The sequence below is a fragment of the Palaemon carinicauda genome, chromosome 12, assembly GCF_036898095.1.
Source record: "Palaemon carinicauda isolate YSFRI2023 chromosome 12, ASM3689809v2, whole genome shotgun sequence".
In the NCBI taxonomy this organism is placed as follows: domain Eukaryota; kingdom Metazoa; phylum Arthropoda; class Malacostraca; order Decapoda; family Palaemonidae; genus Palaemon; species Palaemon carinicauda.
In genome coordinates, this window is record NC_090736.1 from 113,933,583 (window position 1) to 113,944,794 (window position 11,212).

Here is an 11,212-nt window from a genome sequence, read left to right on the forward strand (position 1 = left end):
CTTAACAGCTATAAGGCAGCAGAACTCTGCTTCAAGTGCATGTGCCGGCCGGCAACAGCCAATGTCGGCCGGCAATGGCTGCCGGCCGGCAACTACACAAGGTAGTACCCAGCTGCCGGTCACACTCTTAGTGACCGACATACAAGGGCTGACATTAGCCGGCCGGCAAAGATACAGGAACTATGCCAGCCGGCAGCAAAAGAACCAGAGGACTACACCTGCCCGGCTGCCGGCCTCATAGGCCGGCAGCCGGGTCGGGTACAGCACTAGAAGAAAAATAGGATGGATGCCGGGATAAGAGAGTACACTACCTCCAAGCCCAGCAATCCGAAAGAGTGCATATAAGGAAGGGGAGAATCTAATTCAGGCTTCCTGACTAATGCCATCTGGCTCTACAGGCAGACATGGAACAGGGACCAAGGGAGGTCCGGGCAGCACTCAAAATATAAGACCCTTGCCGCCCAGCAGCTCTGCCGGCCGGCAGGGGGGCTGAGTCAATTCCACATCCTAACCTATTCTAGGTCCAGCTGTAGAACGACGTACAGTACTGTAATGGCTAGGCCATTACGGAGATAGAAAGGGAAGGGACCAAAGAGGGTCCTACCAACCTTGCTTTAGTGACGGATCACCCGCAGCCAAGAAACTTATCTTAGCCTAAGGGAGATCCAAGGGGGGAGGCCAGCAATACTTGCCAGCTCCCAGAGCACCAAAGCAAGGAAGGGCTTGCCACTCCCAGGGAAAGAAACTTATCCTCCCCCGAGAACAGCAACAAGGACTAGTCTGGTATATCACAAAAGAAGGAATCATATCCACAGAAACCTTCGGTAGTGACCTAACGAGGCTAAGCCACCTTTGTCTGTGTCAGGCCAGCGAGGGAGACTCTACCCCAAGCCAGACAAACACAGACTCAGACTAAAAAACTCTGTTGTTCTGTCCCTCTTTGAACCAGACTTACTGGAACCGGAGGGTACAGTAACACCCCAGTATAGTTTTATCGAAAATAAATTCGGAAAAAATCACTTAGGGATAAGCCCAAGGCTTAAACAGAGGGAAAGGGATTGCAGACCTTCTCCGAAGAAAAGAAAGCAACCGGGGAGTATACTAAGGCTCCATAAGCAACTTAGCCTGGGCACCAAGAGAATCGATTACCTAAATCACCAAAACTCACTCGTATACTATCTTGGAAATATTCCACACAATCTTAAATGTATAAAACATAGCATAAAGCTTTAATAAAATTTTGATACACTCGGAAAACCCAAAATCATGCATGAAGTATTAGGACCAAACGACTAGGCTACATGGCCTAGCGTAGGCTAGAATGGTGAATACTTCGCCAAAATAATACTAAGCACGAAAGGAAATCCTATGTAATGCTAAATAGCTAAAATTTATTAAAGCAAAACAACCGGGAATGTCGCTCTGACTAACTAAACTTATACCTAGCGAGCGACAGCGTCCATGACGCCTCCGGTAGGCTACGGCTCTTGTAACAAAGATTAATCCTATTAATCACTCAAAATTTTACCAAGAGCCTACATTTATACATAAAAAACCTGGTACTCAACTTATCAGAGGCTGACGAAGACGGAGAAGCCATGAAAAGCAGAATAAATCCAAGATATGCAAGAAACACAGGAAAAAACACCGAGTTGTAAAGCTACGCAAAAAGGAATACAGATGGCGCCAGGAATGGTGCCAGACACGCTTACGAATCGGGAGATAGGGAGCCTTGGGAGCGGCTCCCCTTTTTTCTTTCCCGAATTCGTTTCTTGCCAATTGCCCCCTGCGAGACGAAATCTCTGTTCGGGATGCAGATTGCCATGTGGCGTGTCAAGAATACGTCCTCTGATATGTCGCGATATCCCTTTCAGGAGGGATATTCGCTCCAGGAGTTAGAATTCTGGTACCTTAAGGTAAATTCTCTTGGAATATCGCCGTAGTTGTAATATACCCTAGAAAGCTACCCTATAGGAACTTCCATCAGGACGACATGGCTTGAGCCCAAATATATATATATATATATATATATATATATATATATATATATATATATATATATATATATATATATATATATATATATATATATATATATGCATGTATTTGAGATAATAATAATAATAATAAAAATAATAATAATAATAGTAATAATAATAATAATAATAATAATAATAATAATGATAATAATAATTACAAGCACACTATGCTCGAAAAGTTCTTACACAACCGTTATCACAATACCTTATATGAGAGTATTTTTTGGCATCAAACATGTCATTTAATATACTAATACACAATATCTAGTCTTAAAAACGCAAATAAACTCTTTTTCTCTGTTGTGAAGTGAGCAATAAATGCAAAATACATATTTGTCCTATCATACGAATTATTTCCTATTCTAATTAGTGAGCAAGTTGAAACATAGGGCATTGGGGTAGCCAGAAACCAGTATTAGACTACCCAAACCCAACCCTGTAATCTGATACTAGTTCCAAGTTACTGCGAAGTAGCTCGAAACTGGGGATGGCTTGAAACCATTACACCGGTTGTGCTTTTCATCTCGCCCTCCTTTACTCATAACATCAACCCTCACTCATCTCCCTCACACATAAGGAACTCCAACCGAGCACCCACGTAGCTCCTTTATTCCTTCTGCTGTAGACTTCTGAAATTTATATCTTAACATCAGCCTATACTTTTGACAACTGCAACGCTTATTCTTTTAACATGCTGATGCTCACCATCCTGGGCCACATATCTGGACAGAGCATCAGACATTACACTTGATTGGCGGTCGAACAGTAGTTGTAACGGAACATATGTCATTATTTGGATGAGGGGAAACTTTCATAAAGAAAACACGGCAAAAATAAACCACAATAGTGGGGTAGAATAAAAGTTTTAAAATTATTTAAACCAATTCAGGATATACACCAAATCATAGAGAAACCGAGCTATGAATTTAAATAACATATTAAGTCTGTTTTCGTTGCTTGGTATAAGTGCAATGAAGACAATATGAGAGAGAGAGAGAGAGAGAGAGAGAGAGAGAGAGAGAGAGAGAGAGAGAGAGAGAGAGAGAGAGAGAGAGAGTTTACAAAACTTTTAATTTGCCAGACCTTAATGCAAAATGTATCTAAGCTGTTTCATAGCCTTTTTACATCCTTCTTTCAATATTACAGAAGTATTTGATGAATATTCATATTAGTCTATATTCGAGAAATTTAATAGTGATTTTTTTTCTGATTCTAAAATTACAATGTTTTAAACTACATTTTCAAAATCTCCCTATTGGTCAATATTCAACCTTTTTCTCTCTCTCTCTTTCTGTTACTCGTGTTGTACAATTTTACGTTAAGAAAATCATACGAGATCAGTTGCTCAACAGAGACCTTTATTTTTTTTTCCTTATTCGTACTTAGTTTTAAAGATATATTCCGAACCGCACTGTTATATTGAATATTTTATCATTGCGAAACCATCGAAAGAAAGAGCACTGACACTGTTCGGAAAAGAGACATATACAAGGACTCTCGGCCACAAAGTAGATTTTCTTTCGATGCATAATAGATTAGGTAAAATTGGATAAGGTAAGGTAGTCCCTCCACCACCCCCTCTCAAGTTTTCAATCTGTTGTCGAGAGAACGGCCCTATTTATCTGGCGAGAGGGAAATGTGATTCAAACCAGGAGGAAAAATTTAGATTTGGCTCATCCATTTCAGTTACTGGTTTTATTCAATATTTATTTCCATTTCGTTTATCATTTTCTTTGCTACTTATACTACTTCATTCTACTATTTGCTTATTTTGCTGCCCTCTTTTTTTTTCTTTTTTTTTCCAAACTTCTTTCATATAGAACGTCATCTTTAACTATTCTTATTTAATTCATTATTTTGTTCCAACAACTGGAAAACTAAAACTTGAAATAATAATATGCAAAAGGACACTTTAAGAAAGATGAAATAGTAAATGATTTTTTTCAAAAGAATCGTTACCTGAACCATAATCAAAATATAGAAGAGAAGATAAGTCTAGTATCCAAGAAAAATGCTGCAGCTAGGATTACACACTACTTGTTGAATGTTCAAAAGGCTATTCACGATTATGGTCACAGAATTATGCTGCAATGGGGTACATATAACATATGTGATAGGTATCATGAGATCACATGCTACCTCCATCAAAAAAAAAAAAATAAATAAATAAATAAAGACAAGAATAAATAAATAAAAAAATAAAAACATTCCACTAAAGAATGTATTTCGTAACATGTAAAATGTATTAAGTACACCAAGTTAGTAAAAATCACATGACCACGCAGTTTATTAAAGAAATTACAAGGCTCATGATTTGGCATTGGAAAGACTGACAGAAAATACTAACAATGGATAGTAACTTAGGATGCCATGAACTGTGAGTTTGTAAATACACAATATATTAGTAATAAAACTATTCTAATATGAGAACTGATAAATGAGAGATATTTGGACATATTACCATCATCTGAAACACAGCTACAGAGTTTTCACATTGCTAAGATCGCTTAAATAACCCCCCACACACATGCTTTATTTAATAATCCGAGTAAGGGTGAAGCTTGAGGGTGGGGGTCAGGCTCATCCTCCATAAGGGCTACACAAATCTCAAGATGATAAGACGGACTAGTTTGACCAGCTTTGAATATATAAAACTTAATTTTATGCTAAAATAAAAAATATACCTATTGTAACAGTTTACAAACATCCGAGAAGAAATACTAATAACTTCTTTAAAGAAATCAGTGTACTCATCAAAATAATTATCATGGAGAAAATAAACTATTTATTTGTGGCGACTTCAATCTTTGGATGGATGATGCATCAAATCTTGATGCTTCAGCATTTAATGAGTTATTGGAATCTAATCATTTAGAAAATATTATTGATTGTACATCTTCTTTAACTAGTTTTAAGTGAAGAATGAATAACATTGAATCCAATAATAAATGGGAAAGAGAGTGCACTATATCTTCAGTGTTAAGACTTATTACATTTCCAGTACCTCTAAAAAATGTGGTGGTGAAGATGAACTTTGGACATAAATTAGCCTTCTCTCTTTGTGTAAGTATTGGAGAAGTTACAAGGATAATCAAGTGAAAATAAGGTACGAGAGTTTCAAAGAAAAAAAAAAAAAGAATTGATTGTGTTGAATAGAAACTGCATTTTGCATATATAATTAACTATAGAGAAAAAAAGAGAGGATAAATACGAAGGCTATTAGAGAACGATCCGCAAAGAAGCAAAAGACATATATATTATCCTGCAAATGGTCCAAAAGCTACAAGAATGGTACATTGACCAGGAACTAACAAATATTTTTTTTTCAAATCTCGAAAAAAACAAATAAAAGATATTAACTAGGCCATTCACAAATATTCGACATCAGATTAGTGCTAAACCAGATACACTGACAGAATCAACGAGAGTCATTAATAAATTGTAAGAGGATGTCACCAGTATTATCAAGAGAATAAAGAAAACAAACCTTGCAATCAATCCAATATCAATATCTAAAGTAACTAGAGAAAGAGATCTTTATATTCCAGGTGATATAATTATAAGAATAGAAAATATAAACATCAATGAATTTAACATTCCCAAACATGAAAATTTATGTAGTTAAACTGGTTCTGGAAAGTATTCAAGATTATTAGGAAATAAGCCCGTATCAAATCTATCATTTATTTCAAAAGTGCTAAAATACGTAATTACGTATTTCTTGAACAACTAACTAGTCACTTAGAAAAAAAAAGAGTTTGCTTACAGAAATTCATACTATATGGAGATGTTTATCTGTTTTGTTGTGAATGATATGCTGCAAATGACGGATGAAAACAAATGTGATATTTTAATATAGCTCGATACAGTTCTTCATGAACTGCTACTAAATAATCCATGGTTCACTGGTATTGAAGTAGAAGCTTTTGAACACCCAGAGCACTAACTTGTTTAAGGAAACTAGTCTGTGGTACAAAAAAAAAAAAAAAATTGTACTATTGCCAGGATTGACTACTGTAACTCTATTTACTACCATTTAAATAAAGGGAAACTTAAGAAATTTCAAGACAAATAAATAGGGGAGCAGGACTGATAAATGGTGTCCCATCATGAGAAGACATTACTCCTATAATAATTGATTTACTCTGGCTTCCTATAAAAGCTTGAATGAAATATGAACTCTCTACAATTACTCATAAAGTTTTCAGAGTCTGTTGTTGTTGTTTTAGATTGCCTAGCCCTTACGGCCAGGCACATGTTCTTTCACAATTGCAGCCCGTAGGTGTTGGGTTGTTTTTTTTGGGGTTTATATGTGATTTAGGTTATGGGATAATCTACAACTCTTCTTTGTATGTTGCTTGAGATAAGATGTGAGTTTTGGATGATCAGTAACTTTTATTTATAGGTGGTCTGGGATAGGATGTGGGTCAAGGATGTTCAGCACCTGGCTTCTCTTACTTTAGAGGCGGCGTAACCTGATGTCTGAAATATGTAAGAAAATCTCTACATACACAGTAAACAAATCGTGTTAACAAGAAAATAGTTACAGTGGGTTTTGATAATTAGAACCTAGATATACAGTATATCTACTGTAGGCTATAGTGCCTGAAAATATCCAGCTCCAAGCCTATACAAAGATCTCTCACTAGACATCCCAAAGTTACTTGGGGTGTAAAGAAGAAACTGAAACTTTCTTCTACTTAAAGTGATTAAATAGTGTGAATGTGATACTTAACAAACAATGTGGTGTATAAAATGCTGAATGCCTTGGAATGCACAATAAAAAAAGGACTATGATTATCCTGGAGTGAGTAGGGTTTTTTTGGGTTATAGGAGTCTGCTCATTATCTCCTTCACTATATCTGTTCATCCAGATCCTCATTTTCTCCGCCAACTATTCACTTTGCTATGGTCATCCGAATCATTATCCGTTTTTCCTTTGTTTATAGGCATTTTTTATCCACTTCAGTTCTATAGCTCACGTAGGTAACGTTAACCAAATGTACTGTATAATCTGAGACTTCAGAGGATGTTTTTTGACACAAGTAGGTGAGGTTGCTGCGCATGTGTTTCACACAACTTGTACACTGTAACGGTATTTTATATTTATATATCACTCTTCCCTCACTGTTTAGACGACAATTTGATGGTTATATAAGTAATTTTATAAGCCTACAATTATGTAATATAAAAGTTTGCCTTCATCACATATGTCTTATGAATGTATCGCCAATGCCATGAGGTCTATGATGGTAATGAAACTGAACACTATGTGAACGATGATGAAGAACAGCATGAGTTCGTGGTCTGGGTTGGGAACATCAATCATGATAGTCACTGCCCAGACTAATATCGACTGAACACTCACAGACATCGCCACATTGACAGCTTTGACAATTTTACTGTTAATGACATTCGCCGCTATAAACATAGCAAGTTTGCTTCCAAAAAAAACTCTTTATTGGTGCAATGAGTTAAAGAGACCAGATATCATCCAGGAGGTAACTCAGAGATGCCAGTATGTGGTTCAAATATACGACTTTACAAAAGTAATTAGAGGTGTTATATACTCTGTGGATGAGTAGTTAACGATAGCAGCATATACACAGATGAAGGGTTCATCGACATCTACTTTCTGTTCTACCCTACCATGAAAAAAGAAAGAAATGAAAGTACCATGGTGAAATGAATATAGTAACACTTTATTCATGCCTTGGCTTAAATCACAGCATCTGCTTAAGATTGCTGAGCCATCGGTGCTGGTACTGAACAATGCAGCTGACAGCAAAGACAGTAAAGAGAAACCAGGAACGTCACCTGGCTTTCTATGAGCATTGCCTACTTTATTAGAATGTGTCAACAACAACTGGCGCTGATATATTGTACACTTGTAATTTGCTTATTGCTTGCTTAAGTCAGTGTTGTCAGATGGAAAGACTTCACCAGGATTCTTATTATATTGTTGTGGGTGTTTTTTTTTATCAGGCTTGATACAAATATATGCTACACCATGAATAAAACAAAATTTAGCATTGAAAGAAAAAAAAATTACTCATGGTTTTTAGGTTTTCATTTAACAATATTATGTTTTATTTCCATCCTTGTCAGGGGAACTTGGGATTTCATAATCTGGCAACGCTAACTCAAGTCTTCAAAACAATTGTATCAATCTCGTCGCCATATGTAAAACATACGTTTATTATATTGCCTCTCAAACTTAAACTATCACATAATGGTGCATTTTTTCCTCGCATTTATCGATGCAAATTCAAGGTAAGGTTGTATATTGAAGGTATATGTGATTAAAACTTGCAGAACTTATACATTATCAAAGTCCGAAATTATAATTTGAAATAGGTCTAACACATACTTTGGCCACTACGAGAGGTCCTTAGCTCACTAATGTATGCGCAAACTCGTATCCGTAAAAACGAAAATCACATTAATTACAAAATAAAAGTGACCGTCTCCTCTGACCATATTTCTATATAGTATAGGAAATTTATGACTGTTAACAAGCCTAAGAAAATATTAGACCACTCATCACTAATCTTTTCTCCTAATTTAGTCTCAGGCATACGTCTACATGAAATACATTGCCTAACCTTTAAATTGCATCAAGTAAATTAACCAGCAACCTATGTAAGTAGTAAATGGAATATAGGTAGTCCAATGATCAATATGATTTATTGGAATATAGGTAGTCCAGTGATCAATATGATTTATTGTAAATATATGGAAAATCTCTGGGGAAAAAAATAGTTGACCAATTATTGGATAACTTTTATTGTAACATATGAACATATGAAACTTCGGAAATACCGAATCCCCGTAGAGGTTTGCAGCTAATTATTAGGGCTCGTCGGCAATAAATGGCGCTGATCTGGCGGACAGGGTTTTTTTTATAGGTAGGCTTTCCTTTCTTCACTTTACTCTCTTTGGGCTGTCAGAGGTCAGCCATTGCCCCACTATTGCTACTATAAAAACATATCGTGAAATTGCCAGAATGCCACAAGCTACTATTCCGACCAGCATGAAACTCATATTGAGCTGCTGATGATCTCAAAGGAAAACAAGCCAGAACCCTGCTACCTTGTCAACAAAATCATCTGTTCATGGGGTCCTGAGGTCATTCGATAGCCTGCTGGCAACTGCCTATTCTGAATTATAGGGTCTATACATAGTCTCGGTCTGACAAACACGTGTTTAACCCTGCGTTAGTAATCTTAAATTTGTCGTAAACCATAGGTAACCTGGTAAGTGCACGTTGCCCCCACTTTTCCCATCAAATAACTCCCTTATTATTGAATATATAAAACATTTAAATTAGGACAATGGTCACTAATCATTTTTTAATTCTATGTTAGGTGTAAAATGAAAATAAAAGACATTTACTATTTATTCTATTGTATATATTTATGAAAAATAGCTTGTTGAAAATACATACATCAAAGAAACAGACTAAAAAAAAAAAACGATAATATGGAAACATCTATCCTAACTTACATTTATTATTATTATTATTATTATTATTATTATTATTATTATTATTATTATTATTATTTTACAAAACTATATTCCACATGCGCCTACTCCAACGTGTGGTTACTTCCACGTTAACGATAGCATGGAAGTTTTTGATGAGTGGGATGAGTTTTTATCAGACCTATTGATGGCAGATATGATACGCCAATCATCGATAGTGTTATTAAAGCCTTCTACATATCAAAGGAATAGGGGTAGATAAGATATCCCCAACTCTCTATGAATACAATTATTCTTCGATTTTCCAGAGTATGGTAAATTCTCTTATAATTCCGGTGAAATTTATTTTAATGGTGGTGATTCTTTGTAATGATAATTTGCAAATAATATTTTGATGATTCAGGTTCATATATATTTGAAGGCTTTTGATAACCTAAGATCTCATTTTCTCTCCTTACAAGTCATATATATTCATGATCACTTAAAAAATAGCGCATGAATTTGTTACATTACATAGGAATTCTTTTATTTTTTTTTTCAGAATGTCTAATTCACCAAAAAATTAACATAATTTGTGATTAAATTTTAAATTTGACAATTTTTTGTAGAAATATGTCTAACACCCACTTTAATTATAAAGGAAGCGTAATATTTCTCACTATCAATATATGCAGTAAATAGTAATATTTCCGTTCAAATTGGCTTATCATTCAATTATTATTTTCCTAAGGTACGTTTGATGATAACCATCTTGTCTTATCGGAAATGGTAAGACAGCATTTCCTTTTCAAATCATTGACTGTTGACAATGAAATTCCTTATAGGTTTCCCAATCAATTATCTAGGACGAAAACTAAATAGTACTATAATATGATTTTATAGTCTTATATTCTGCATATAAAGATTTGGTTCTTCTTGTTTATAAAGAAAAATTCGCATCACACATATCTTTTCTTTTTCAGTTGAATTTCTTCTCCCTGATCAATGCACTATACAGTCTACCGAGACTGAAAGAAAAAAAGGTATATATATATATATATATATATATATATATATATATATATATATATATATATATATATATATATATATATATATATATATATATATATATATATAATCATCATCATCATATATCTGGCTGTCAATTTTACTAGGCAAAAATCATATCACCTTTGTTACCTAATTACAGTTTCTTTTTATGAAAATACGTCAATGAATAAAAGGTAATCAACAACCTTGCTTAACTAATGACGTTTAGTTTAAAAAATAAAAAAGTTATTAATACTCTGACTCATTACCTAAGTTTCTTAATTCTTTCTCTGATTGTAACATAATTTTCCAACAATGTATTACACATATAATTACACAATTTACTCAAGATTATAATCATAATTGATATTTTATTGTTTCGATCAAATTCCAAATTAAATATCATTTAATGAGTCAGATCTGACCATCCAAATGGCATATAGGGTTATAAAAGGTATTTTCATTTAGAAGAAATAAAATTTATTCCCAATGACGCCATCAAAAATCTCCATAAGTTTTATAAGAAATTAATAGACGAAATTAAAAGGGTGATTGAATAAATTCTAATATCCATACCTTTTGAGAGGGAAATATCAAAAATTTTCTCCTGCTGCTTTTTGAAGGAACTCTGTTAAACTATCTGAATTCGAGAAACC